The sequence below is a fragment of the Xylocopa sonorina genome, chromosome 4 (genome assembly GCF_050948175.1).
Source record: "Xylocopa sonorina isolate GNS202 chromosome 4, iyXylSono1_principal, whole genome shotgun sequence".
NCBI lineage: Eukaryota > Metazoa > Arthropoda > Insecta > Hymenoptera > Apidae > Xylocopa > Xylocopa sonorina.
Window position 1 is genome coordinate 7,587,742 of NC_135196.1, and position 27,383 is coordinate 7,615,124.

At 45.5% G+C, this 27,383-nt stretch overlaps 1 protein-coding gene across 4 annotated transcripts in view; it reads left to right on the forward strand.

The window, feature by feature from the left end:
• Nucleotides 1-27,383, forward strand: part of LOC143422621 (uncharacterized) — a 458,375-nt gene that overhangs the window by 144,537 nt on the left and 286,455 nt on the right. The window lies entirely within an intron of this gene.

Below are 27,383 nucleotides of genomic sequence, written 5' to 3' on the forward strand. Positions count from 1 at the left end.
TATATTCCCTTCAAAATTATGCAACTTCGTTTGACCCATTTTCGTCCAGAGATAATATTGACGTAAATCAAGGTGGTAATTTCAAGTGACTCACCCCGTGCAAGTAAAAGGTCAGGAAGAATTTAAAACTTTCCTGAAGAAGCGACCATTCGAGTATGATCTTTATTAATTGAAAATAAACCTAACCAATGGTTTGTACTTTGACTAAAAATATTTAATCGTACGTCGCTGTTTAGGCAACAATTTTATAGTAATTTTATAATCCATATGTTCATGTTATAACAAAAATTGCAAATGTTTGTATCAACTGTTACACCCTGCAACCCATGCAACTGCCAACCACCACAAAAAGCAAATAGCGAAGCTTCCACGTGAATCTTGCTACGAAATTATTCGAGAATTATTTATACCCCGAAACATATGTTCCAAAGCAAACTTCCGTGATATAATATTAACTCGAATCGCGATACCACCGTTTTCCACTTGGTACCTTTGCTAATTACGAAACAAAGTAACAATTAAAACCTTTTTCGAGCGTAGAAATTGTCAGAGTAGCATTCGAAAAGGGTAAGAAGGTGTACACGACAAAAAAAAAAAAAGCGAAGTGGGCTCCACCCTCGTGGTTTTGTAACTCGTCCGATGGACGCGGAAGGGAGCAGCCCGATTGGTTCTCGGTCTGATTTTCTTCCCGTTTCGCTTTTTTCCAGCGCAACGATTTCCAGGCTCTGACACGGCTGGACTTTTAATTTTAATCATCGACCGGGGAATTATAAAAGTTGCTCCCGCTCGAGGACGCTTTCAATTAAGGATTTCCGTTCCTCCCGGGACGATCGGTCTCGTTCGCAGTGGTGGATGAAAGGGGAAGGGAGAAAGGGTGCACGATACGCTCGAGGACCGGCTCTTCCTTTTGTTTTTCTCCTTTTTCACCACTCGTCTTCGCGCTGGTCCTTCTTCGCTGTATCCCGCGGGAAAGGCAAACGACGCTGTAACGACATGCGAGGATTTTTCTAATTAATTTCACGGAGATCGATCGCCGATCTTTCTCCTTTGAGAAACCTTAGCGCTGAAGTGTGATTCTTTCTTTTTTTTTTATAGTTGTAGCTCATTTTGAAATGCAAGGAACGCAATGCTCTCTTCTTGATTTTGGGCTGTGCACTTAAATCTGTATTCTATTCGAACATTACCGTGCACAACTGTACTATCAGTTTCATTTTACCCTCTTAAATTTTTCTAATCAATTTTACGTATTGTTAGTCGCCAATAAATTCATTAGACTCACATCCTTCACGCATGATTAACCATATTTGTCATTAACCAATTGCAGCAAGGAAGAACGGCGAAGAAGCGAGGTCTGCCAGTGGAAGTGGAAGCGGACGCTTCTAGTCAGACGTATTTCACGCACGCTAGGCTCGCCCTCAGGCAAACTTACTCGAACTCGCTCGGAACCTTTACGAACGTGCGCCAACTCGCCTGAACTCGGTCCAACTCGCTCGAACTTGTTCGCGCCTAACTCCAGCCGGTTCGAAGCCGCGCGTTCGAACCGACTCGCTCCAATTCGCGTTCTGAAACGACGTCGACTCGTTTCTATTCTTCCCTCGCAGTCACGAATCGGGGACGCGTGACTTTCACACCGCTCGTAAACATCGAATTTTATTGGCTGTCCGAGACTGGTCACTCCTCACGTTAATGTTCGCTAAATGGCCCCACTTTGTGCCATCTTAATTAACGCGAGCTGTTGTTGGCTTTCGATAGAATCGTGAGAGATTTTTTTTACTTTGAGTTACCTTGGATCTTGAATGAAAATCGCCAACAGTTTTGCGAGTCCCTGGTGTCTTTATCGTTGCTACAGATTTATTCCAACTTCCGTTGTGCTTTGTCAACAGTGCAAGAACGACTAGAGTAACACGAGCAACGAGAAATTGTCGAGATAGAGTACAAATTAGTGACTGAAGAACAGCTGCTGCAACATCCACTTAAGGATCCTGAGATTGATACGCGCCATCGAGATACATATCCCAAGCAAGGTCCTCTCCATTCGAACCAGTTGACATTTTTTCATAACTCAGATACTCCGTTCAACCGATCTCATCTTAATAACTGTTCGCGACCTCGTCGAGACAGTGTGCCGTAACGCGGGCCACATTGTGACGTAATGGCGCGTCGTTTTTCGAGCGGAGTCACGCGGAATAACGCGTCCATTGTCGGGCGGAAATTCTGCGCGCATTCAGGCTGATGCACGAGCTATTAAGGTAGCTCCGCGCGCATCTTTCCGCGGTGGCTGGGACCGAACGTTCGCGCGAGCCAGGATATTATTCTTCCTGAAAGACTTATGCGAAACAGCTGCGGCACCGGGTTCTTACCCGGCCCGCTGTTCCTCGGCCACTCCATCGCGGACGAAACTACAATTACGTACGGTCGATCTCGGACGAAGCGTCGGTTCATTGCCGATGAAAAAGCGGCCACTTTCCTCGGCTAACTATATATAACGATTATTTGATCGTTAACGTGGTTTATTGCGGGCCGGGTAACGGCATGGCGGATAAATCACCGGCGTCGAACAAAGAAACCCCTGCAGGTTTCGATTAAATTCGGCCATCTTCGAAGCCCTCGTAAATGTCTTCGTTGATCCTACGTTCCCGACGCGCCTTCTAATTCGCCTCTAGGCCCTCGATTTCGTTTCTGCTCGGACTGCGACCTCCTGTGGCTTCTTTGCTTTACCAACTCACGCGAACTGTTCCTCGCTTCATGCTTCCTTTTAATAACATCGTTTGTAATGAAAATTATTATCGCTCTGCTACTGTATAACTTTCTAAAGACGAAGAATTGGATTTGTACCATCCATTCTATCGGTTATCGAGATTCTTTAGAGTGTTCGTGACTGTTCGATCGTAATGAAATGCTAATGAAATGACGCGCAATGGAACGCTCTCGCGCGAGAGGTAGAAAATTCATCGAGGAAAACCGTGCGCGTGTCAGCGATACGCAGATTGATCTTTATCCGCCACGGATCGCAGTAGTTGTTTAAATTATTTATATGCTGTATGGGAGACGATAATGAATTCGGATGAACGGACGGCGAGACGTTCGGCTAATTTCGCGTAGGAGGAGCAACAGGTAAATCGTTCGAGTGCGAGAAACAAAGCGAAAGACTGGAACGTCTGGTCGATAAGAGCCTCCGAACGATTGACGTTTTGCATAGTGGCACGTACAAAAGGAGCTGGGAAAAATGGCAGAGCTTTGTTTCGTTGCGTTCAAGAGAAAGATAAGAGCACTCGGTGGTTAAAGTAGCGCGGGTACCAAGTTTCGTGCTCCGCTTGCGAATCCCCCCGCGATCCTCCACGCTGCTTTACCCAAACGAGGACTAAAGATTCTCGACTACGATCCCTTTATTGCACCGGCAAAGAGCGAAAACATCTAACGATTGGTCGAAAGAAAAACGGGAATCCATACAGGGTACATCTCTTTCCTGATCTCGTGCTAAAAAGCAGCTGCTGCTGCTGCTGTTTCTCGTCGGAAAATGGTACCAGAGAATTTTTAAACGCATCTGTAACTTTCTAAGAAAATATTTTCAAATATATCGTTGAGTCATATTATGTATAGTTCTGGTATGATTCGTAAAGGTATTAGAAACCAGTCGTACAATAATATGTCACATTATTAAGAATTATTAAGCAATTGTACGATTGTCTCGAGGATTGCGGCTGAGAAAAGAAGGTTATCTGCGATTAGTGGATGCCGGTCGAAGGCTGACTCGAGGAAGGAATGGTCAGGTGACAAAGGGTTAAGGCAAGACGGCGAATTAACCCGGAGGGCAGCAAATTAAACGTCAACGCGATTACTCGCAAACGCGGACAGAGAGCCAACGGTGAATTTCGACGGTGGCCGCATTCTCTTTGTGCAACCGGATATCCAGGCTCGCGTTAATCTCGCGCCTCTCCGTCGAGCAGACGCGTCTTACCGAAATCCAACCACCTCGTGTTACGGAGTTTGCATAATTCCGCGACAAATCGTGCCGTTCGCCCTTTGGCCGTGGAATTTTCTATAAACTTGTCGCGGATGTTTCGTGCTTCGTGCTCGAAACATTTCTTCTTTAACTTTGCGTCGAACGTTTTCTTCTTTTCCGTTTCGAGTGTCGTCAAATTATCGATCGTTTTAAATATTTGACTTTTCCGCTAAATTTAAGTAACGAAACATGTGTTGCTTCGTGTAAAGCTGTGTGAAGAATTGTCCCGTCCTGGGCCTGCTAGCGAACGCATCGGAAGTACCAAAATGGCGGAGTCGCGCCTCAGACGCGGGGATGAATGCACGAGTCAATGAAAATACCAATGTTTCGAAACAAAATAGTCTGTACGCAATGTCTGTTACACCCCTTCGGTTACATCGAACAATTCCAATCAACGAACACCACGTGGATTAATCAGCCATTATCCTGTTAACAGATCTTGTTGAAGTTTCGAAGAAAGAGGCATCGAACAAGTGGATTACCCGACGGGGGCGCTCTAACCGATTCACTAGAAAGTCACGGGGGCTCGTTTTCAAGGCGGGACGCGCGTATAAATACGTCCATACTTATTTACGTTCCCCGGAACGCTTCCGCGCTCTTCGAGCGAGCTCAGAAACGGGGAAGTTGCGCGCTGGAACTTTGCAAATTTGTTAAATTGCCAATTTACCTTCGAAACTAGCGGCCACCCTTCACCCTCGCCGCCACCCTTCCGTTCCTGCGACCCTATCCAACGCCCCGCAGCCACCTCCCGCGACCTCCCTCTCTATCCCCGCCTGTTTCTTTTCCGCTTTGTCTCTTGTTAGCGAACCAGCCAACTTTTTAATCTTCATTTCCGTCCAATTAGCCGCGGGAATTAATTAGGAACTATTCGGGATCCGCGCGACATCCGCGACTTCAACGCCCGGAACGTTCACTGGCCAGCTACGTCTATTTTACCGATTTCTTCATTAATTCGGAAGGCTTCGCTGGCCGAGCGTGTACCTGTTGATAATGAGGGCCCGCTACGAAAAGAATGAGGAATATTTAGTCGAGGTATTAAACGCCTTCAATGCTAATTGCGAGATTTAATTACTAGATTTGTTAACAGCGCTACACTAATTGCGAGACTTAATTAGTAACTTTATTCTTATTAATAGCACAGTTCCTTTTTAAAATAAACCCGCTTTCTTTTCCCCCTTTAAGCGAGAAACTTGTTTCGTAGATTTTATCTGTTTTAGATTTTGTTTTTAGTTTGTTTTATTGAAAATGCCGTGTTCAGAGATTTTTGAAATATTTGATTCTACCTGAATTAATAAATAGGGTCGTACAGATGCAGAAGTTTCATTAATAGAAATGTAGAACGATATATCCACCCGTGTAGACTGCTTAAATGGGCTTTTCTTCGAATTACATGTTTTAATTCCTTCAATTTCGTGCTCGTGGCTCGCACGAGCGACTGTGAACGGAAAAAAACGCGAACACGCGTATTCCGCATGACCCAGTTTCATTTCAGTTATAATTTCCTGTATTTTCATAACTCTCAGGTCGGCCGTACTCTCGTTTTTACCACGTATTACAAAAATATACGGAATTATGCGCTGCAAACAGAATTACTCTCCCAAGTCGAACCGTAAATGCCACGATCGAAATTCAGAAAATATCGCTTTGCACACTCGTATTCTCGATGAACCGATTTCTCGATCAGCTCGACGAGCCGTTCTCCTAAAAGTTTCAAGTTTCTCGCTCGCGTTTAATTAAAATGGATTTTCGTTAATCAACGCGGGAACATTTCTGAAGCAGACCTTGACCAGATTTTCGAACGCGAGCATAAATAATTGAGGAACATGCCAGTCACTTTGCGCATAGTTCCTCTTTCTCTCTCTTCCTCTCTTCCTATCTCTATCTGTATGCACGATTTTTCAATCGCCTCTTGCGAGTGTTTCGCCGCAAAGTGCGTAACCAGAACTCATTCACCGCTATTTTTACGCGCAAATTAGATTAAACGGATGCACAAATATCCGCGACATTCAAATTTGCATCAGCTTTGATCCTCCTACCGTCCGTGAACGACGTTTCGGCGTTTCGACGGACGACATTCTAAATATATGTCGGTGCAACTATTTTACATAACTGCATGCATCCGGTGTGCACTCGTAGGGACGCGCGGTCGCGGACTCGATCCGAAAGCTTCACTTTTCAGCGAGAACGAACGTTGAATTAACATTATGTTGGATATTATATCGAATCGAATCGTCCGCCTCGCAGTTAATTCTACTAGCGATGCACACTGTCACGTGAACAGTTACAGGATGCCTGAAGCAATGCTGCAAGACGGTTGGTTATGCGCAACCGGATAAGGACGTGTAGCTTTCCATAAACGAGTTCCATCCATTTATATCGCCACTGCCATTGCTCGTTTATCCATCGACCCTTGAGTAGACGCTCGAGGGAATTCGGCCGATCGACCATCAGGCACGCAGGTACACGCGGACCGATCGGTTCGTAATTCAACGAGATCAACGACTGTCAGAGGCGTATCGCCATTTTTCTGGCTGGCTCGTTATCGGGTTGTACGCGTACAACCAGATTGTCCTCTTACCAGACAGATTTTTGTACCATGTTACAGTTTTCTTTCTTTTTAAGTGGAACGAAGTCCGTAATTTGAATTTTGGGACACTCGATTTGTAGATAACAATTAAATAGTACATAATAGTAATTAAAGGAATGATAACCAGTTAGAAATTGAATTAGTTTATCGAGTAAAAAATGTTGGAAAGCAAGAGAGATCGAAAGCTGAGTTTTAAAATCGCGACTACCCGAAGGAGCATCTGCTCCTTTTCCATCGAGTGTTGTATCGCAATAATTACGTTAAAGCCCGCGATAATTAACAGCGAGACGTATCGAGTTCGCTCGAGTAAGAAGATTACTCGAGGCCAAAAATAGCCAGAATTTCAGCGAAACTACCGTGCTCTCGATAACATTAATACACAGACGGGACGAGCTGAATGCACGGAACGCGACTACTTCCTGAACGCCAGCGCATTAAGACCCGAGGGAAACTTCGCCGCAGGCTTAATTAGATCGCCATAGAATACGTTCCGATTGTTGGAGCGACGGTCCTCGTTTGATCCTCGAAAACTTTCTGTCTCCCATATCTCCAGGAAGTTGCCACTCGTTCACCGGTAATTCGACGTTCCTGTCAGCTGTACCAAGCTATCGCATTCGTTGGACATTTTTTCCGTCACCTTTGATGGCGACTCGGTGAACGAATCAGTCAGAACCATAGAAACGACGCGTATTCAAAAATCTACTATACAAAGAAAAAGAAAATATACTTCAATCTCCCTATCTCAAAGAGAATAACCAAAATTCATTAGAATATACACAAAATTCCATTCTACCGTTATCTCGTATCTAAGAAATTCATCATCGTCGACGCTCTAGCCTAACTTCACGAGTTACGAGCGCCCAAACGGATACGCCAGTGACGTTATGCGAAGAGGCCTTGAAGCAGTTAATCGAGCAACGTCGAGAAACATCCACGTAGAGACACGTTCCCTGGACCGCGGGTCCAGGAACGTCGGACAGCCGTACGTCGATGTTCGCCGCACTTACAGACGATGGGCGATCGTGCGTCCAGCGGCTATCCATCGGGATAACCCGGGTAACGTTGCTCGACGAGTGGGTGCCTCTAAGAAGCTTAGCTGTCCCGGCGTACAATGCAGCAATTGCAGCGGCCCGTGGGCTCCGGGCACGTGTAATTAAATGCAATCAGGGAACAGAGTGGTCCGAATTGCCGGCGTTTAGCTCTTACTCTCTGCGCAACCCCTCTTTCCCTGTCACGTTCGCCGCGCATACAGACAGCGGCGGGCAGCGCGTGCGCCACCCCCATTCGGCATTTCATCCACCGCGCCGGTTAAGCTCTGGAAAGAGCGAAGTTGAAAGGCTTTCAATTCGATAAAACGCTTTCAGCAAACTTCAGTCCGGAGCAATTAACGGAAATTAATTCTCGTTTCTTTTCCCACCGCCGGTCGGGTGGGTTCTTCTGCATCTTCGACCGCCCTCGGCAGCCACCTACCCCCTGGCACCGCTCGCTCATCCTTTTTACAACCCCCGCAGCGCCCTGCCACGCTCGCGCCCCGTTGCCTCTCCGTGCTCGTTCCCATCGTCTGGCTCGATCGTTCGGATTTTCTTCGCGCGATTTACTCCCTGCCCCGAGGAATCCTCGCGATCCGGGACACCCCAAGCGTCCGGCGGCGACGACGAATCGAGCGTGGAAACGGGTTCCTCCGCGTGCCCGTGCCGTGGACGCTGTAAATTCGTGGAATTCGCCGGGATTTCGAGTCGATTGAGCACGTTCAATGGGCCGCTCGCTCGCCCGTGAACCATCGCGAGTAATTAATAATTTACGCGGAACGGGGAAATGAAAGGGGGTCGCCGGAAGCGCCCCTCTGGAATGGCTCGTCCGCGTCGCCGCAGCGCGCTGCTTTTAAACTGAGGTGACTATTATTGCTATTGCGCGCGACGGGTGGGATAAGGCTGAGAATTTTGTGTCAATGTTAGTCAAATATTGCGCTCTGTCGATTAGACTATTAATGGTCGCTAGTTTTTTGTTGTCGTATTAACAGCTTCATTTTTCAACACTTTTGCAAAGAGAAACGTCGTTCTTTAGAAGAGTACGTAGTCATTTTGTCGTGTAAGAGAATAATTTTCTGAGATACGCAACGTCGTATCGTATTTAGCTGAATGTTTTCAGCAAGAATTCTCTTTCCAGCTCTCCTCCGCTTTAATTACTAACATTTTCTTCAACACCCCCGATTTGTTTTTCCTTCTTGCTCGAACTGCTTTCATCGAATCGTACAATTTGCAGGACAAGCACAGATTTAATCTTCGCGGTGAGTGGCGAAGGATCGAATTGGGTAAACTCTGATAAAGTGGAGCTGTATCTTTTTCGTTGTAACCGTTAAAACTGCGTCTACTATTAAAAGCAACGTTTATCGAGTGATAAAGCGGAAAAGGTTTGTTCGCCTCTGCTATTCCTTTCCTCGAAGTTACTTCCCTCCGATCCGTCGCGCTCTTTTTTTTATCCGGGTCGCGGTAAACGAGCCCGGAAAGACATTTTCAATTGCGCAAAAAGGGAACTTGGTCGCAAAGGATTAAGTTCGCGAGCTGAACGGGAGTTTTTCGATGAAGGCGCCCTCGCCCTGTGAAGGAGGAGCGCCGCTGCATTGGCATTCTTGCGTTAAAGAGCTACTTTAAATGCCAGCCCACTGTTGCTCCTCGTAATTGATACGTCAGCGCAACGGAGCGCGATCGCGATCCTTCAAACTTCGGTAATTGCAGTTTTATTTGTCGTCCACGTAAGCGTGTCTCCTTTCCCCGGATATTTCGTAAACTTCCCTTAACGATTCGTTTGCAGCGCGTTTCACAGCGTCGCAGTGTGCTCGAACTCGTGAGCGGAAAAATGTCGAATTAATGCCACGCGAAACTGCTGCACAATTTGGAGAATAAATATCTTAAATTAGAAAATTTCCAGTCGTCGAAACGATCTGTGATAGAGTAGCCTTCGGTTAACCTTCGACCTTAAAGGAATGCTGAGAGTAAACTGTATCACTTACTTTTAAAAGTCGCGAGCTTCAAGTAAAGCTAGAAAACGAGAGACGAGGCTGAAGATAGGTGGAAATAGAAATGGTGAAAATACTGGGAAAAGAAAATTGAGGGGAAACGAAATCTGTACGTGCTCGCGCAAGTCTCGACGCCATATCTCCACTTTTTCTACAAAACGATGCTAGTATATTCTACAGCTAAAAATAAGAGAAGAAAAATCCTGTTAATATAAGCTTGAAAATGATAAAAAAATACCAACGACATAACTTTCCATTCGATTAAAACAAGCAAGAACATCGACTGCAAAAAAATTAATTGCTATAAGTTAAAAGTGGACAGTCCTAACCTGGCGCAGTCCTCGCCCTCGATACGATCGAAATCCCGTAAATTCACTCGAACTCGCTTGACGCCTCACCGCATACATCAACTCTCCTGCGTTCGTCTCAATTCGCACGAAGTTGTTTCGAACACCTCTGGGACGAACTAATACTTAATTACCGCACGAGTGCCAGCACTTTTAATCGATTTAAATCGAAGCAAACGAATTTATCACGACCCCGAACGAAATAACGTTCCGTCTACTCTTCTGAATTCATTCGCGTTTTCCATCATACGTAACGAACTCAACGCGACGCGGTAGCGGTAGAAACGTTGGTCCAACTTTTGGTCCAACCTCTGTTTTCCAACCGAGAGGGTTCTCGAAGGTTTTCGATCGATCTGCGTGGCATCGATCGCCGGCGCCCGGCGTCCATTTGTCGTCCCTTGGCCGCTACCCCTGTCGCAACTCGATAATCATAGCGGAGCAACAACAGTTTCCACGCTTTAGATCCGACGATTTAAGCGAGAGACCTCCGTGGAAGCCGTAGTAAACGAGGGGAATGAGCAAGCGTCGTTTTCGCAACAATAAAGCCGCGCTTTCTTCGTGAAAAGGAGAGAAGGAGGGATGACTGGGTAGCGGTAGGAGGGTTTGCGGGCGGGAGAGTAAAGAGACAGGCGTCCCAGCAGTAAGCAAAACAAAAGCGAACCGAAAATCACAAGCGGCGGAGGGAGAGATGGGTCGGGGGGGTCTCAAATCCTCGACAGGAAAAGCGCAGACAAAAGGGTTTAGAGGCGGCCTATAATTCAGGGTTGATGGCTGGATGGTCGAACGGGGTAGGGTGGACGTAGAACGCGGTGGACGGAGGGAACGGTGGCGCACACTAGGTGAAGAGGGGTTGGAAGGGAGAATTACGAGGTCACTTCCGGTGGCGCCTGCACGAGCTTCCGTTTCCGGTCGCGCTGCGCTGTCCCTCCCTACTCACGTGCCTTCCGCGCCCCCTGCGCCCCTCGCCCCACCCTTTTATAACCCCTTTTTCATTCTCTTGCTCCACGATTCTCCAACCCCGCACTCTGTCTGCCCCTTTATCTCTCCGGTCCCTTCCAACCCTGTATGTATGTTCGTTTCTAATGGCTTGTCCCTTAAAGGTTTAAACTATCCTAGTCTCTCTCTCTGGAAAGTACCGTTTCTTTGAGAATTTATTTCAAAGTAACGAAAGCCCTCGTCTCGAAAGAGAACGGTGTTCCTTCGAATCTATTTCAATTAGAAACTTCAATGCTAAAGATGCGTCAAGAGATGTGTGTTATTAGTGATAAAGGGGTTCCGCGAATTAATTTTGCTTCGCGCAAATGATTCTAAATATGTCCATCACCACTGGACCACGGGTATTTATGCCAATTCATAGATTAAATAAACCCGACCATTGTGCGCAGCCTCTCACGTATACATTTCATCCATCCTCTAAATACAATGAACAGTTCGCTTTAAATATTTTCCGCGTGCTGCTTGAATTAGAATAAGATTATCCACGAATAGTCGAATTACGTGGAAACACTTCTCTTTAATTAAATATATTTTAAAACACCCCACGACTTAGATTCGAACGTTCCTTCGGTTCGGTTAATTTTCAGTTGGAATTTCTGCACCGACGAAAATCGCACTCTACTTGGAAAACAACGAAGCGGCAATTACTGGCCTGGGATGGGGAAAAAAGTACTGGTCAGGACAGTCGAATCCTTTAAAGCCGCTCGTCCACCGTCGCGCGCCTCGAGCCCGTGCACGGCCATGAATCCTCATTACCGCGACGCTCCTGCTGCATTTGCACGCGGTGCAACGAGGCCGCAGGACGCACGGAGCAAGCAAACTTCGTACAATGGCGTAACTTGGCCATTACTGTCGCGTGCCCGTGCCTTGGCCGTGTCCTATCGTCTCCGCTTCGCCCTTAGCCTCTTCCGGCCGCTCTGTCCCGTTCGCCGCCACCCTCTTCTATTATGCACGAGCCCCGTGCAGGCCAGGATAAATGGCGGAGAGACGCGCACGGCTTTTCGACGGTGGCCAGTGCACGCGCACGTACATCTATAATATGGACCGGCACCAAGGTGTCCGAAATGGTGCAGTGGCTGGGGTGCTGGGCGGCAAGTTTCTTCGGCCAGGGTGCGCAGGTGACGCTGTTCGAACGTAAATTCCGATCGTTAATACCTTGGGACCAATAACGCGACCGATCGAGGACGTCGCGTGCGTTGGTCAGCCTCTACGTTTCGAATAAAATATCGCCTGCAAGAGTTTCGATAGATTATCGCGCTTTTTCATAAGACGTGACGAGTAGTATGGAAGTATGAAAGAAGTTGGTACGTAGCGGCGACAGAAAGATTTTTAATTTAATAAATCGTGTAGTTTAATGTACAGCGTACGAACAATTATTTAATGTCGCGTAAAAATAATAGGATAACAGGATTTCGCCGTCATAAATGGTTTGCGATTTATCCGAGGAATCTTTCTGCCAGGTACGAGCACTAGAATTTAAATTCCACCCCAAAAAATGTCCATTTGCGTGGTGATAAGAATTACGTGACTAGCTTGAAAATTATGTCGTGGTCTAATTCGTAATTGCCCTACTTCCACTATGTATATACAATTTTCTACTTCCGCCAGCCGTACAATTCCACTGTACGAAATTTTTTTAGTCTGTTTTACCCTGAAATTATTAAGTCTGGCTATGCAAATGATGTAACATGAATTTAGTCTATTTAGATTTGTCGGTTGCAGAAATTTTGTCACGATCTTGTCATGGTTATCATATGTCTCGCAAACGATAGATAAATTTGTTAAGTATTCACTGTGCGTCCGGTTAGGCATCTCGAAAAGAAGAAATATAAGATCGATTTTGGTGTGTTCAACGCCCGTTATAGAAGACCAACAACAATCTCGGAAACTCGCGCCAAAACTGAGTGGACTTCAACCAGCTCCGAGTAACCGCATCGAAAACAGTTCTTCCATCTCACTGACAATTCGCAAACGCACGAGCGAAGCTCGGCGGATAATTTCCGTGCTCTTGTCAGGAACAGAGCTCGCGCAGGGAAATTTTTAAACAACACTCGCGTCGAAAAGGGTCAGTCAGCGGCTGATGCAACGCGAAAACCGCTGTAACTCGGAAACCAGGTCAGACAAGACAAACGTTTGTGCGAACAATTTTCTTTTTTCTCACCCCCCCGTTCCGGCGAGCGCCGCGAAAAAAATTCACCTTTGTACTCGTCCTCCCGCGTTTCGCGAACCGCTTACGCGCCTCTCTCGCCCTCCACCATTTTCCCGCGGTCTTCTCTCTGCGTTAGACCGCGACGCGACGTCGAGGGTGAAAACGGGGCGAAAATTGAAATTTTATTTCGCAGTCTCTCTGTTTGCCGGCTGAAGTCGCGACGCTCCACCTCGCGAGCAAACGCTCATTGTTTCATCGCGAATTCGCGCGTATTTTCGGCGCGGCCGCCCTCCCCGCGTGTTCTTCCATAGACGAGAACCGACGCGCCGCGGCGTCACCACTAGCGATGGAATTAAGTTCAACGCGGAGTGAATCTGAAAATGATGGTATCTTCTTCAAAAGAAGATGATTATTTATGGAAAAACGAGTCAGACGGAAAGGATGAAATGTGTTCGATCGAGGCTTCGTTTTAGAAAAAATTGCCTTTGGAAATTGGACGTGAATTTCATTAGCTGATAACGAAGTATAACGGGGCTGGTGTAATCAATAAAGGAGATTATTCTACATTCAAAAAGAAATCGAAAATGTAGAATGGCATTTATTTCGACGAAGTTTAATTTCCGAGAAAAAGGGTCCATCGGATCTATTAAAAAAGGAACGACGGTATTCAACGTCGATTTATCGGGAAATGAAAGTTTCGTATAATAAAATACCATTTTACATTTTCGATTTCATTTTCACCATAGAATAGAATAATCTCCCATTGATTGCACTAGCATCCCTATTACATTTCATTGCCAATTAATCAAATGCACTTGTCAGAGTTCGAAATTTGAATTGTCTGAAAATATAATGCCTGAAATGAAAGGATCTTAATCTTTTTCATCGACTGATCGACAAGCCCTTCAATTATCGCATTTTTAATGATTAAAAATCGTCAGATATTCCTATATAAATTTGTTTCGAATTTCCTTGAGTTCTCTCACGATACACTCGACCCCATCGCTACTAGTCACGACGTGTGCCACGACGCTGCACAAATTGCGCCCGACTATTTGCATCGTGACCCACTTACCTCGAGATACGTTCCCGTTACCCGCGGACGGCGTTTCCTACGCAATGGCCGTGGAAAAAGCGCGGTCAGAACGCGGCCGATTCTCCTTTTGTTTCCCTCCCCTTTCCCGTTCCTTTTTTTCCCATTCTTCCCCAGCCTCGCCTCCGCCGCATTTTTCTTTGTCCTTTTTTTCCACTCCCCGCCACTCCTTCCTCGTCTCACCGCCGTTCTACGCCCCATCCGCGAGGGGAAACGCGGGAAATTTTTACGCGAGCAATTATTTCGCGGACGCGCGCGTATCGCGACCGCGCATCCACGCCGGATTGTAAATTACCGGGGAAGACCTTTTTTTCTCTTTTTCCTCTTCCTCCGCGTTCTCCACGGATCGCGTTATAATTAATTCGGCGAGCGGACGCTGGCTTCCCGATAAATTTCGTCCTGATTAGGCGAGCTACGAACGTCCCTCGCGCGACCTACGTCGAACTCGCGGTAATTAATGCCTAGCCACCCCCTACCCTTGTAATTTCACTTCGCGGCGGTAGAGCCGGACACTGGTTAGAAAAATGTACACCCACGTTTTCGACGTAAATATTTGGTATCGCTGCTTCGCATAATCTCGTGTAAAGTTATCGCTAGGACATTTCGTAGCAAGGATTTCTGATATGGACGCAACGAGGGGGTAGGTTCGATTGTAGATTCTTGATTGGTAGTGTTTTTCTCTGTGATTCGATTAAAAAGAGAATATCGATCAGTGTCGATAAGATTATTAGGGTGTTCAAATTGTTTTTCACTGTATTTTACAGATTTTTTTCCGTACCAAACCATACGTTAGATGTTATTCTGAATTTATGTATGGGTGCCTGTACAGCAATGTTTGAGATAGCATTGGATGTAATGATGGGAGAGGTGATTGGATTTTTTTTTAACATTATTTGCACTTCATTTTCGCGAATATTACACATCGCATGTCGAAACTTTGCATCGCGTCTCGTTTTATTTCCTCATTACAAAATTACGTTCCTCCCAGCGCAAAACGGTATCGCTTATACCACGCGAGAGATTACAGCGAATAATATTTTTTGATCGCAGGAATTTTGCTTTTATTCGAATTTATATTGTAATGAGAAAATAAGAGTTGCCAGAGAAAAAAATACACTTCCAGTTTAGATGAAAATTGTTTCGCAGTACTGGTATTAATTGTGCACGTGTGCAAAATTCACCTCGCTCCTCGGAGCTACTTTGACGTTTGTAATATTGTCGGGAAAAGACGGCTTACATACTGTTTCGTGCCGGATTTTGAGACGCGAAGATTAATTTCAGGATTTGCAACGGTATAAAATAACGAAATTTTATATTACGTTCGTCACGTCCTCTGCGAGAAATTTCGATGCAAAAAACTTGCGTGTTCGTGCCTTTGACATTTGTAATTTTTTCAATTTCGAACTCGAAATATTAAATTCCTTCACTCCCTCGAGGGCAATATTTTTCACTAATCCTATTATTAATCTCAAAGGAATAAAAAGGAAAACTCTGAAATAGTGAAAACTGAATGATCCTCCGCAAGAACGTCGTCTCCAAACATCATCAAAGTTATACACCGCTTCGTACCTCATCGAAAGTCAATTATATTTGAAATTGTTCGATAATAGCGTTGACACGGAACGAGAAGGAGAATGCAGCGTAAATCTTCCCGTTTTTCTTACCTGAAGATCGTTAACGACTGGCGAAATTCGCGCGCAACGGGGTATCGTAATTACGGTTAACCCCGTATGCAATTACCACGATTACAGTGACCGTGAAACGATTATTGGTCCTGGCGGGGTCGTTCGTCCCGCTGAAATTACGATTAGGTCAATCGACTTCGTTCACGTGTTTATAGAAGCAGCCGCGCGCTATTGCTCGCGCAGGCTCCGCTGTATTTGTTTGCACGGCCAAGTTAATTACCGAGCTGTAAAGTAACGCCACGTCTGGAACAGACTAGACGAGGCCAGCGACGTCGCCGTAACAAAGTGATCGGGAAGGTCTAAACTGTTTACCAGTCTCCCCCTGCCAAATGTTTAATCCCATCCGATCTTTAACCACCTATAATCACAATTTTATTTGTTTACGCGGGGGAAAGTCTGTTCTCGATTGCAGCTTCCTGGTTTCATTTGAAAACCTAGGAGCCAACGATCCCTGCTAATAAATTGTTCAGCGTAAAATAGCGCGATAACGACTGATGTCTATTTTACTATTCCACCATGTTTCTTTCGATACGTTCAATATTCACAATTACTATTCAGTAAAATACACGCACAGATAATTAAAAACCTTTATAAACGATTGTCATCGAGATTTCGCAAGCCACGGAGATTGCATTTATTCAAATCGACTTGTCTTAAGCAAATGCTCCGCAGGCCAACAAAACAGTTCGAGGTGAACCGTGTTGATCGTCCACCGACTGCTTTACGAGGGTGGAGAGTTTTAACTCTTTCCTCGATCGCGTCTAAACTTCCGGCTAAATTCGAATACCATGGCTAGGTGTGGTGACCGCTTGGTTTATGACACTGTTGCGCGGCAACTTTTTGGCGGAATGGAATTAAATCTCGTTGAAAGTTTCAGCGAACAGGGTAGCCGCGCGATCGTGACACCCCTTCTGTCGCGTGACCGTCGTAGAACTCGACCGTTCAAGCGATCGGTTCAATATACCCAATCGTATCGTCGCGTTGTCGTTGTTCGTTTAAAGATAGTTTTGTGTCTCGTTTTTATAAAGAGAACATGGGTAAATTGTTGGCGAATTCCTTGAGCAAAGTGGAATTAGTCTTCTAACGTTTTAGCAAACTGTAATTTAGAAGTTGCAAACGAGCAGAGGAGTTGGTCGGCCGTGCAATCACTTGTTTCACACTGTTACACTGGAACTTTAAGGGGGTGTTATTCAATCGAATTATTCGCGCTGTTACTGCACGCTGGCGTGTCTCCTTAATTTTATAGCGAGGAGACAAGTCTATTAGCCTAAGAATACACAATTTATTGATTTACTTTAGACGAGGAGATTTAACAGTACTTAAACGTTTTATATAGAGGATGGCTCAGGTTTCAGATGCCAAATTGGTTCAGTATATTCTACGGTTATCCAAATCCTTTGGCTGTAATTGCATCGCCACAACTTCCACTCGTCTCAACCCTTACTTCAACAACCGTGATCTAGCGGAAATCTAGTAGGGACAACCGCAGCTGTTATCACCAATCGTACCGTCAATACACATTAAAATTCTAGAAAACCTTTACAAACACGCGCGTCACAATGCGTTGGTGAAATAAAAGAAGAAAAAAAAAACAAAAAAACAAAAAAAGGAGGAAAGTAACATCCGCACGAGCAGCGTACCGCGAGCGCAACGCGTCCATCCGATTATTCAACAGACCGCCTCTCGACCGGCCGAAAATAACCGACGGCGGTCAACCTTTTGAATCGAACGGTGTTCGCGTCGAAAATTCGTAAAACGCGGTGCGCGCACAGCCGTGCGGAACCGCTCGTAAAAATCTAAATGCGGACGGTTGGTTTGTGAGGTCGTCACTCGCGGCGGGGGTGCACGGCTACGGTTTGATTGAGTCCCGTTTAAACGGCGCCGTGTTTTCCGCGTACAATGGGCTGCACGCACAGTTGTGGACGACAAGCACCAATGGGATCAAGCATATTACAAGTAGGAGAGATCGGGGTTAGTCGAGTAACGAGGTTAGCTGATTAGCTTCCCCACCGACTGTCCTGTAATCTGGAGTGGCTGTGATTGAAAAAAAATGATTACAACAATTTGGAGGAGTTATACAGTTGAGCAGTAACATTCTTAGTCAAGTAATGGGCCAATGAAAAGTGATGCGTGTAATGTAGAGATCGGGACCTGGTAAAAGCACCCTCTTATCCTTATAGCACTACGAACGACTCCTTTTGGAGGATACGACGATAGAATTCTCGAATATATAGGTGTACACGTTGGTTAATCGATTAAGAAGCTGTAACGAGAATACAATTAGTGAGAGGGAAGAATAATAAAAGATATATTCTGTAATTTAAACGAGCACTTGGTAGCCTCCACGATAGAAAACTCTGGCATCCGCGAGTGCATGCCAATCCTATCTATAGCAAAAATACGTATGCAGTGGCAGAAGTAGATGCACGAAAGTAGACGCGAGTGTTCCCCATTGAACTTGAGTGCACGGAGGGTAGGTCGAGTTGCTGCCATGCCTCATCGCGTGGTCGTCGGACGAATCGCGGCGCAGCGTCGAGCGAAAAAGGGCTACCATTGGGCCCAGCGTGGAGTTTACGCACGGCCGCGTTTTCTTTTCCTCGAGCGCGTTTCGAGAAGAAGGTCATCGAGTGCATTTCCGGCGACACGGCCCCACGTGAATTACGTACTCGACGAATAGAAAAGCCCGCGCCGGGCAACCGGCCAAGGAATGCAGACGCGCGGTTACGGATACCCACCGGGACCTATCGTAACAGCCCTAAACCGCCGTTAAGGGAGAAAGAAACGGCGAACGACACTTGCTGAGTCGTTTACGGTACTGTCGGACGAATTTTCCTCCGGCTCAACCGGCTTCCGCGTCGACGATTTCCTTTTAATGCTCGCGCGATCAATTGCGCGAGGCGCTCTTTACTACCGACAATAATAATTTGGTAGTATAATAAAAATTATTTTAGGAACGCAATTAAACGTTTATGCGATCATATCTAATGTCAACTATGGAGGAAGCTTGGTTGTATAGCTCTTTTATGGTTTCTTTTATTTAATTGCATCGCATTGGTCTTCGTTCGATTAGGTACAAATTTTTTATCTTGTCATTCTGTGAGACAGTTATAGAAAAAATAATACTCTGTAAAGGGTGTAAACATATTGAAGAATATTAATTGTTGCGTTCGATTCGAACGGTAAGCCCTGGTTCGAAAGCACGTACGGTTCTACGGCGGCTTAAAACTGTCTGGTCATTTAGGACGGAATTCAACAACGTTAAGCTCGCTTTACTATCATTCTTGGTGCAGACAGGCCAAGAAATAGCGAAAGCTCGCTAAGAAAATAGTCCACCATCCTTCAGCGTCAGTAATGGTGGACCTTAATATCTATACCGAGCCGAGGTGATATATTGTTGCTCCGGATGGACGTTAACTTGACGGGAGGAACGTAGATTGTCTCAGTTTGACAGCCGATAACTTTCCAAAATTGTTTCTAAAGATACAACGGCCGGGGCACCTTCGAAGCCGTGCAGAATGAATTGCCCGACGACGTTTGAGATGAGTCTCGATAATGGCGTTTCAAAACCATCGATCTCGGGGCTTTGCCAACGGGCTTTGATGGAACGGCGATGAACAGAACGATTCTTTCGTTGCCTTGGCGGAAGTACGATTGATAATGTCGGTATTCGCGCTCGTACGTCATTGTTTTTAATACCTTAATGCGATGGCGCCGTTCAGATTTCACGAGAATGTTGCTGTTAATAGAATCGATCCTTTTTGAGACTGTTTTACGAAATAAAAAATCTGTTCAAGTTTTAACGCGAGTTAAAGTGCAAATACCACTTCTCCTAGTCGAAAGAGCGTCGATCTTCCACCGATTCCACTTTCGCCCATTGACACCTTCTAATCCACCAGGCCAGTAAAGCCAACCCCCGACAAATGGTTGTTTAAAACACGTATCCGTAATGGTCACTTCCGCTGGTGGCCAGCACGGGCAGAGAAGTAGCGAAAGCTCCGCAAGAAAATGGTCGGGCATTCGTCAGCGAGCGTCCGTGGACCGTGGACCATAATATACCGGGTTGGCGGATAAGTTACTGCAAGGGACAAGCATTAATCTGAGGGTGAGTTGGCGCGCGCGACACGCCGCGCCTAGCCGTGAGCTCGGCCTGTACGCCTCGGGATCTCTCCCTCGAGGCTACTCCGTCCCGTTTAACGGATAGCCCGTGTCCTTAGACGAATCGATTCTTCTTAGCCGGGGCAGCCAAGCTCCGCCAAGAGAAAGACCGATCCGAAACTCGCGGGACGGCCTCCTTCGACGAGGAGGAACAAACATTCGATTCATCCCTCTTCCACCATTGTCCTCTTTTCCTCCAGCGACGTTGGAACTTCCCGACTTTCGGCTCGAGGAACGACTCGAGAAACATTTCACTTCGCTTGATTGACGGTGCTGTTCCTCGATTACTTCGCGCTTCGGAATTTCGATTCCCATCAGTCCCTGCGTCACTATACCAATTTCGATTTCAAGTGAAATTTAGATGAAACAGCCGGATTATTTCACGTACATTTCATATTTAATTTTTCTCGATTACATCCATCTACGTTAACCAAATGTACGCGTATCTATAGAAACGTTCGAACGTAAGTCTCACGGGAACAAAATCACGACGGGAAAAAAATCGCGTTCTACAATTTCCACTCGACTAGTTTAGCGGAGGAAGAAGCGATCTACCCAGCTCCACTGACCGTTCTAAAACCAACCTGTATAATAACCGTTCTCGTTTCTTGAAACGCTGGATTCCACCGTGCCCGATGAGCTAAACAACATTCCCCCTCGGCTGTTCCCGAAATCGCCAGGCGAAGCACGGACTTTTGACCGGGGCAAGCAGCCTCGTAGCACGGCGGCGAACACGAGGAGAGAAGAAAGAGCAATTGAACCCTACCCTTTCCACGGTACGGGTGTTCGGCACGACCCTGAAACTCCGGCAGTCACGCAAGCACGCGGAACCATCCGCCACTGGTGGGTAGTACTCGAGAACCGTTCCTCCGCAGCACGGGAGGGGGTTGGTTCTAACGACGCTACGGAATTTTAATTCGATTTGCAGCGGAAGCTCCCGCGGGAGCGAAGCCACGCCGTCTGCGAGCAGAGCCGGTTGAATCAGAATCCCTCTTGTATTCTTCGCGCAATAAATCCTCGCGCGATGTAACCCAATTACTCTCCTGGCCGAGCGTGTTCGCGCGCGCTGGGGGATGGGCCCGCCCTTACTTTCGATACGGAACCCGGCTGCGAGCCTTTCATCAAAGCGTTAATTGGAAAATGGTACGGCTACGAAAGGAAAGTTATACCGTATCGATCTCTGACGTGCGAACTGCGAACGTTCGATTGTCGCGTTCGATTCGGCTCCGCGTCGTGCTCGCTGTTACAATTTATGGACTCCTATTCGGTGGTTTAGGTTTCGAAAAATTTATTTGAGTTGTGTGCGGTTTTAGTAATAATTGAAATAATGTATCTGATGGAGTTTCAAGTTTTACGTGATACTGTATCGTGAATGTTAAATATGCGTACGATTGCTGTCTTCTGTACTTGATTTTCAAGATCAAATTTTTAACGAAGATTGTTCGACGTTCGTCAGATTTCTGTAATGGATGAGAAATGTCGAAGACTAATTTTTCCTGCAGTATTATGAAGTTTGTATCGAACAGTTTTCGATCTTATAAGTTGATGTAAGCTAGACTTGGAGTTACCGAGAAACTTAAGCTATAATTAAGGCTGTCAACGCTGGAATATATTTTACCAAGTCAATTAGTAATTAATAAAAGAAGTTGGGAACGTATTAGAGTAATTTGTATTACTTACCATTTATATTTAATATACTAAAATTGTAAATTATACGAATTACAGGAATAGCCTTAATAAACAGAAACCGATTCGAACGAAATTCTGGTAACTCCTTGGTCCACAATATCGCGAGAGAAATACGGTACGTCGATCAGACCAAACGAAAACAGCACGTGTAAGAGAAGTGTAAGAAACGACACGGTACGTCGTTCACCCAATATAAATAATACGCCTAAGCAGTAAGGCGTGGTACGTCGTGCGAGTCACACGCGTCGTCGTACAGTCGTACGTGCGAATATATTTTCTCGAATAATATAAGAAAGAAACCCTTAACAATGTCTTCGAAAAGAATATTAAGCATGAACGAGGACAGTGAAAGTTCTGCTAACATCGCGAACAGTGATTTGATAGATATTTTAAATAGTGACTGTGACAACAGTGATATTTTACTTCTTTTACGAGGACGTTGGCAGCCACTCGTTATCGAAGGTTGCACCGATGATGAAGATCGCAGTACTCATCGACGATCAAGTATGGTTTTGGAAAGAAAAAGCTAATAAACCGAAAAATATCCAATGACACGTGCGATTTACACAATTTCGAACCAAACTGTGAAATGGCTCGACGTGTGGACCACTTTGTTTATGGCAGGCGTTATTGGAACTTAAATCGTAAGGCGAGATGTTAACTGACTGCTTGAAAAACAATATATCGTAAAATATACTTTAAGAAGGATTCATTTTTACGATTAATGCTATGCAAGGAAGAGCATAAACTTTCGTCAACCAAATGTACCGTACGAGAAACTGTCTCTGCAGATGTGGACGATGTATTTCGTGCTAGGACGGAACTCTTTGTCTTTCCTCGACTTAATTCCTGCCTCGATCGTATCAAACCGGGGGGGCTGGATGGTTTAAATCTACCGAAAAGAACGTTTCGCTCGTGATGAACGCTTGGAGTTTTTATCTCGACGAACTTGCTCTTTACGCGTCTTATCTGGGATTATTTCTTCTGTCACGGCTATTTCCGCGCGGATCTGCATGACGTGGTTGGCAGATAATTTATGCGCTCCTCCATGCTCCTCTTGCTTTATTTCACTTTATATTGTTCATATAAAATGTACGTATAACCGTACCAGGAACATGGACACTGATTATTTACTCTCGATTAGCAAAGTGGCGCTTGAAGCGCGACGCGAAGCGAGTCCAATCCTAACACCATCATCCGCGAATTGGCGAATTATGTATTCAAAGCGCAAGCATGTCCCTGAAATGGGCAACGGGTAAAGTAAGTACCGATCGAACGAGTCGCGCAACGATGTAGAATAAATTCACCCCCCCTCATCTGCATAGAAACGTGGAAACGCGGGGAGCCCGCCGGTGTGTTTCATCCCCCTCGCCGCAGTGAGCATCTAATTATTCAGGCATCGCGTGGCGGATGTCCACTAATTTCACACTGTCGTGGAACACGTCAACCGCCGATAAGCCTCCGGTAATTACCGAAACGCCACCGGTGAAATGCCGTGCGCCAGGCGAACAAAAATAACGGACGGAACAGAGACACACGGCCCGTAGGCAGCAGCCGGATGAAAAATTCCATTTGCGAGCCGGGGGGACAAGTTCAAGCGCCCGGCATCTCATTAAAACAGTTCGATGGACGGGACGCACGCGATGACGAAAGGATTAACGTGGCAGAAGCTCGAGGGAGGCCGGGGATGACAGTAATAACAGAGCCGTCCGTCAAAGCCGAAGTTCCACCGCCGTGCTCGATAATCCAACGGGGTCCATGGTAACACCCGATCATTTGTCAGCTGTTGGTTTTTTTTTTTCTCGTCCTCTTCGTCCATCTATCGGCAGAGACGGGCCGTGGAACGTTCGAAACTGGTCGAAAGAAATAGCAACGATAGATGGATGCGCGAGTACACACCAACCGGATAGAAACGACAGCGTACGCGTGGATTAGTCTTGTCTAGACGGTAGTTTTGAATGACGAACTTGTCGATCGATGTGTCAATAAATTTCGAGGATATTCGCAGTTAACACGAGTGAGGGGGTAACAAATGTTCGATCGAGGATTGGTAGTTTCATCGTAGGCGAGAAAAGGAGCGTCGACGTGGTAAGAGGGTGAATCTGAATTTGAAATTCAGTTCTGCGGTTTCTCGTAGTTTCGAGATATTGATAATAAAATATTGACACGATATATAGGATGTGTCTATAGAGACGTTGCTAATTAACCCACCATTGCACTTAATACAATGGTGTCTACATAATATGTTCTCTGTGTCAATGATAAAAATGTGTTTAAGTCGAAATAGAAATTGACGCGAGAGTAGACGGTCGAATGTCACGTTCGAGCGCAGTTGGAAGTAATAAGAGAGGGCAGGAGGGAGTTACTTCTGGAAACGGTCGTCTACGGAATCGTCGCGTTTCGGGTTCCGGCAGAGCCCCGCGCGCGGGTGGTTGTTACGGACTTCGCCTGGCGTCTCGTACACGCGATATACGTGGAATAATATGTACCACTATTATCTCCATCTCGTGGAAAGTTTTCTTCGTGGAACTGGCTACGTGGAGCGACTCAAATTAGACTTATCCGCGCTGCATCATCAACCCGTAGATGATGCATTAAGTTACCCCATTCGGAACAATGGGCCATGATACACGGGCAACTGTGCGTGAATGGGGAACTACGAGACGCCGTAGTTCGCTTAGCTGACTCAGATTCGACGAAAGTTCCCGTATTATTTCTGCGTTCGAGCAAATTAACAGTCGTGCAGTTTCGTTTCGTCGACGAAATCAGTAAATACCTGGACACCTTTTTTATAATCACCGCGAGCGCGCATCGTAGGCTGTGAAGATCGTGGTACGAGTGGAGTACGGAAGATTTTATGGGATGGAATAAGAGGAAACAACGGCGTAATGTCTGTCGTGCGAGGGTTTGCTTGGCAGGAGAATAAGTTTGAAAATTAATGAAGTATACGTGAACCTGACAGGATACTTTGCGTAATGGCTTCCACCGCAGACCGCTATTGTGACTGCTCCTATACATTGGGAACGCTAAGGCCTCGATTATTCTAGCATTTGAAAAAGTGAAAAGGAAGAATACGTTGCAAGTAGTCCATCGTGCATAATTTCATATCCACGGAACAGAAGAAGTTTATGTAACATTTTGAACGATATCATGGTCAATATAGTTATACTCGTTACATTCGCGATTCACTTTCTCGATCATTTTCCAAGCTTATTTTCTTTTTTTTTTCAAAGCGAAATTTGCACGAGCCACAGATCAAATTCTATCCGCTGTGCCGCAAACAGAAATTTTAATTGAGCCTCGATGGTAACAAACGTAGAAAATACCTCATAATTAAGCGTATTCCTTTGCGTCAGCGAAAATGCTCAGTAATAGTCCGGTAAGCCCCTTTCGGTCAGTGCACGATATTCCGATGGATTTTCGGAGCGTTCCAAGCTCGCGATTCACGTGAACGTCGGGTATAAGCCACCTGGGCTTAACAAAATGATCCACGATGAATGAAACGCCATTTCATCTATAGAACGTTCGGTCGAATACGTCGATTCGGAGCCAAAGAGGCAGCCGTCCGGTTACGTTGAGTCCTCGCCAGAAATTTCGTGACGGAATCTTGTAACGTTTCGCTAGAAATAAATATGCAGTCGTGCGCGCGCGCGAGAGAGAGAGAGAGAGAGAGAGAGAGAGAGAGCAGGTGCCCGTGTGTACGTCGTCCTGCCATTTCATGCGTTTTGCCTCGGACGCCATCATGTGTGACGTCGAATCGCGATATTCGAATTTCCATCCTGATCCCATTCACTGTACTGACCATTTGCACAGTTTGATGCTCTGTATATGGAATACCCCACACCCCGTCCCACCCCATCACCCTCCTCCCTCTTTCTCACTCTGTGTATTTTCTACTGTGATTACCAATTTTGATAATATCTGTGTGCACAGTGTCAATATCTGTATGCCAAAGGTAGAGTGAGGATTATGTTTTTTAGCGTGAAATGTGTATATGAATTTCTGTCGTTAAGCCGCCGCTGGCGCTACAGTGAATAACCGAAATATTGGAACAGATGAGCTAGACACGTATTAGAGTAAATCGATGTGCACGTATGCGTACGTTAATTAATCGCGAGGAGGACAAGCTCTGATCTTCTTTTGACGAATCGTTTCACGTACTTTACAACAACGTGCGTAATAGTTTTCGCGCGGTAACGTAGGTTTAAAACGCATTTCGATTGCGTTCTTCAAAGGAGAATCGATTCGTAGTCTGTTCAGAAATGAGAAAAAGAAATTATAGGCTTCACCTAGCGCGCGTTAAACATCAAAGTAAACTGGAAAATTCCGATTCCCATCGCGCGTTTATCGAGCAGAGTTCCATTCTACTCGATGTATTCTTTGAAAGGATCATCCATTTCCGTCCACTTCACCGACGTTTCTTATTTCTTATCTACTTCAACCGGTTTTTTAATATACACGATATTAATTCGCATTAATTGAATAATTTTAATTCACTTATACGTCCGGGAACGGAACACCGTAGTGCAGAGGGGTAATTTTTTTATCTGACGGCGTTTCGTAAAATGAATATTATATTTGAGAGAATACGGTGCCTCGCGTACTTCATGTCGGCATAAGAAGCGCATAGAATATTTTAATTAAATTCAAGCCCTCGGAGAATCTCGGCGAAAGGAAAGAAAGTATATACAGCGGGCGGTGTACTGCCTTGAGGAGATTTATTACCGTACTTGGAAAGACTAAAACGCGACCGAGTAAATAGCGAGGAACGTGCAGTTTATTCGATGCTGTTAAAAATTCTTTAAGTATCTCCCTCTGACCGGGTAAGTTTAACGTTCGAGAATTAATTAAAAAGATGCGCCCGTATCGCGATGATCAAAAAGATGCCACGAGACACCGAGTAAGCGCGTCCCCTATCTTATTAGAACATATTTATCAACACATAACGTCTACCTACAAGTTACAAAGATTGTACATACTTACCTACGATTAATTAAACGCCATATTAAAAATTCTACTGGACCCGTTGGCGGAGGAAAATTAATTTCCTCGTCATTTCGATTGACAACACTTTGAACTTAATCGTTCTACACCGGATGTTACGATATTGCTTCTAAATTAATTAAAACTGAGCAAATATATTTATAGTCTGCAAAATTGACTTCAACTTTCGACTTCCTGCCCTCGAATGTGTTGGCAAACCAAATCTCGTACTTTTTTCTTGATTTCTATCTTGTTTTAATCTCTAAAATCATATATTAAAATTGCTCTTACTTGCATTTAAATGTCTACGCAAATAATTCGAAAGAATTTTCTGGTTTTCATATGACACTTCACATATCGCTGTACTATTTTGTCGTATCAATTACGCGTCCCATTAGTACAATGCTCGTTGGCAGTCGATGCTAAACTTATGCGCAGGAAATAGCCAAACAGTTTATCGTGTCAGCATCCCCGGCAGTATTTGCTCGTTCAGCCCACGTCTGGTGCCCCTATGTGGGTGCACCTTAAGTCACGTGCACCCAGCGTACACCGTCGCGCGGCTTTCGTGTATTTTTGCAAAAAGTCCCTACGAACTAACGGCCTCAGCAAAAAGAGACACGATCCCCGTGGCGCCATTACCGCGATTTACGGCGGCGCTTTTCCACGGTCGTTATGCTCCT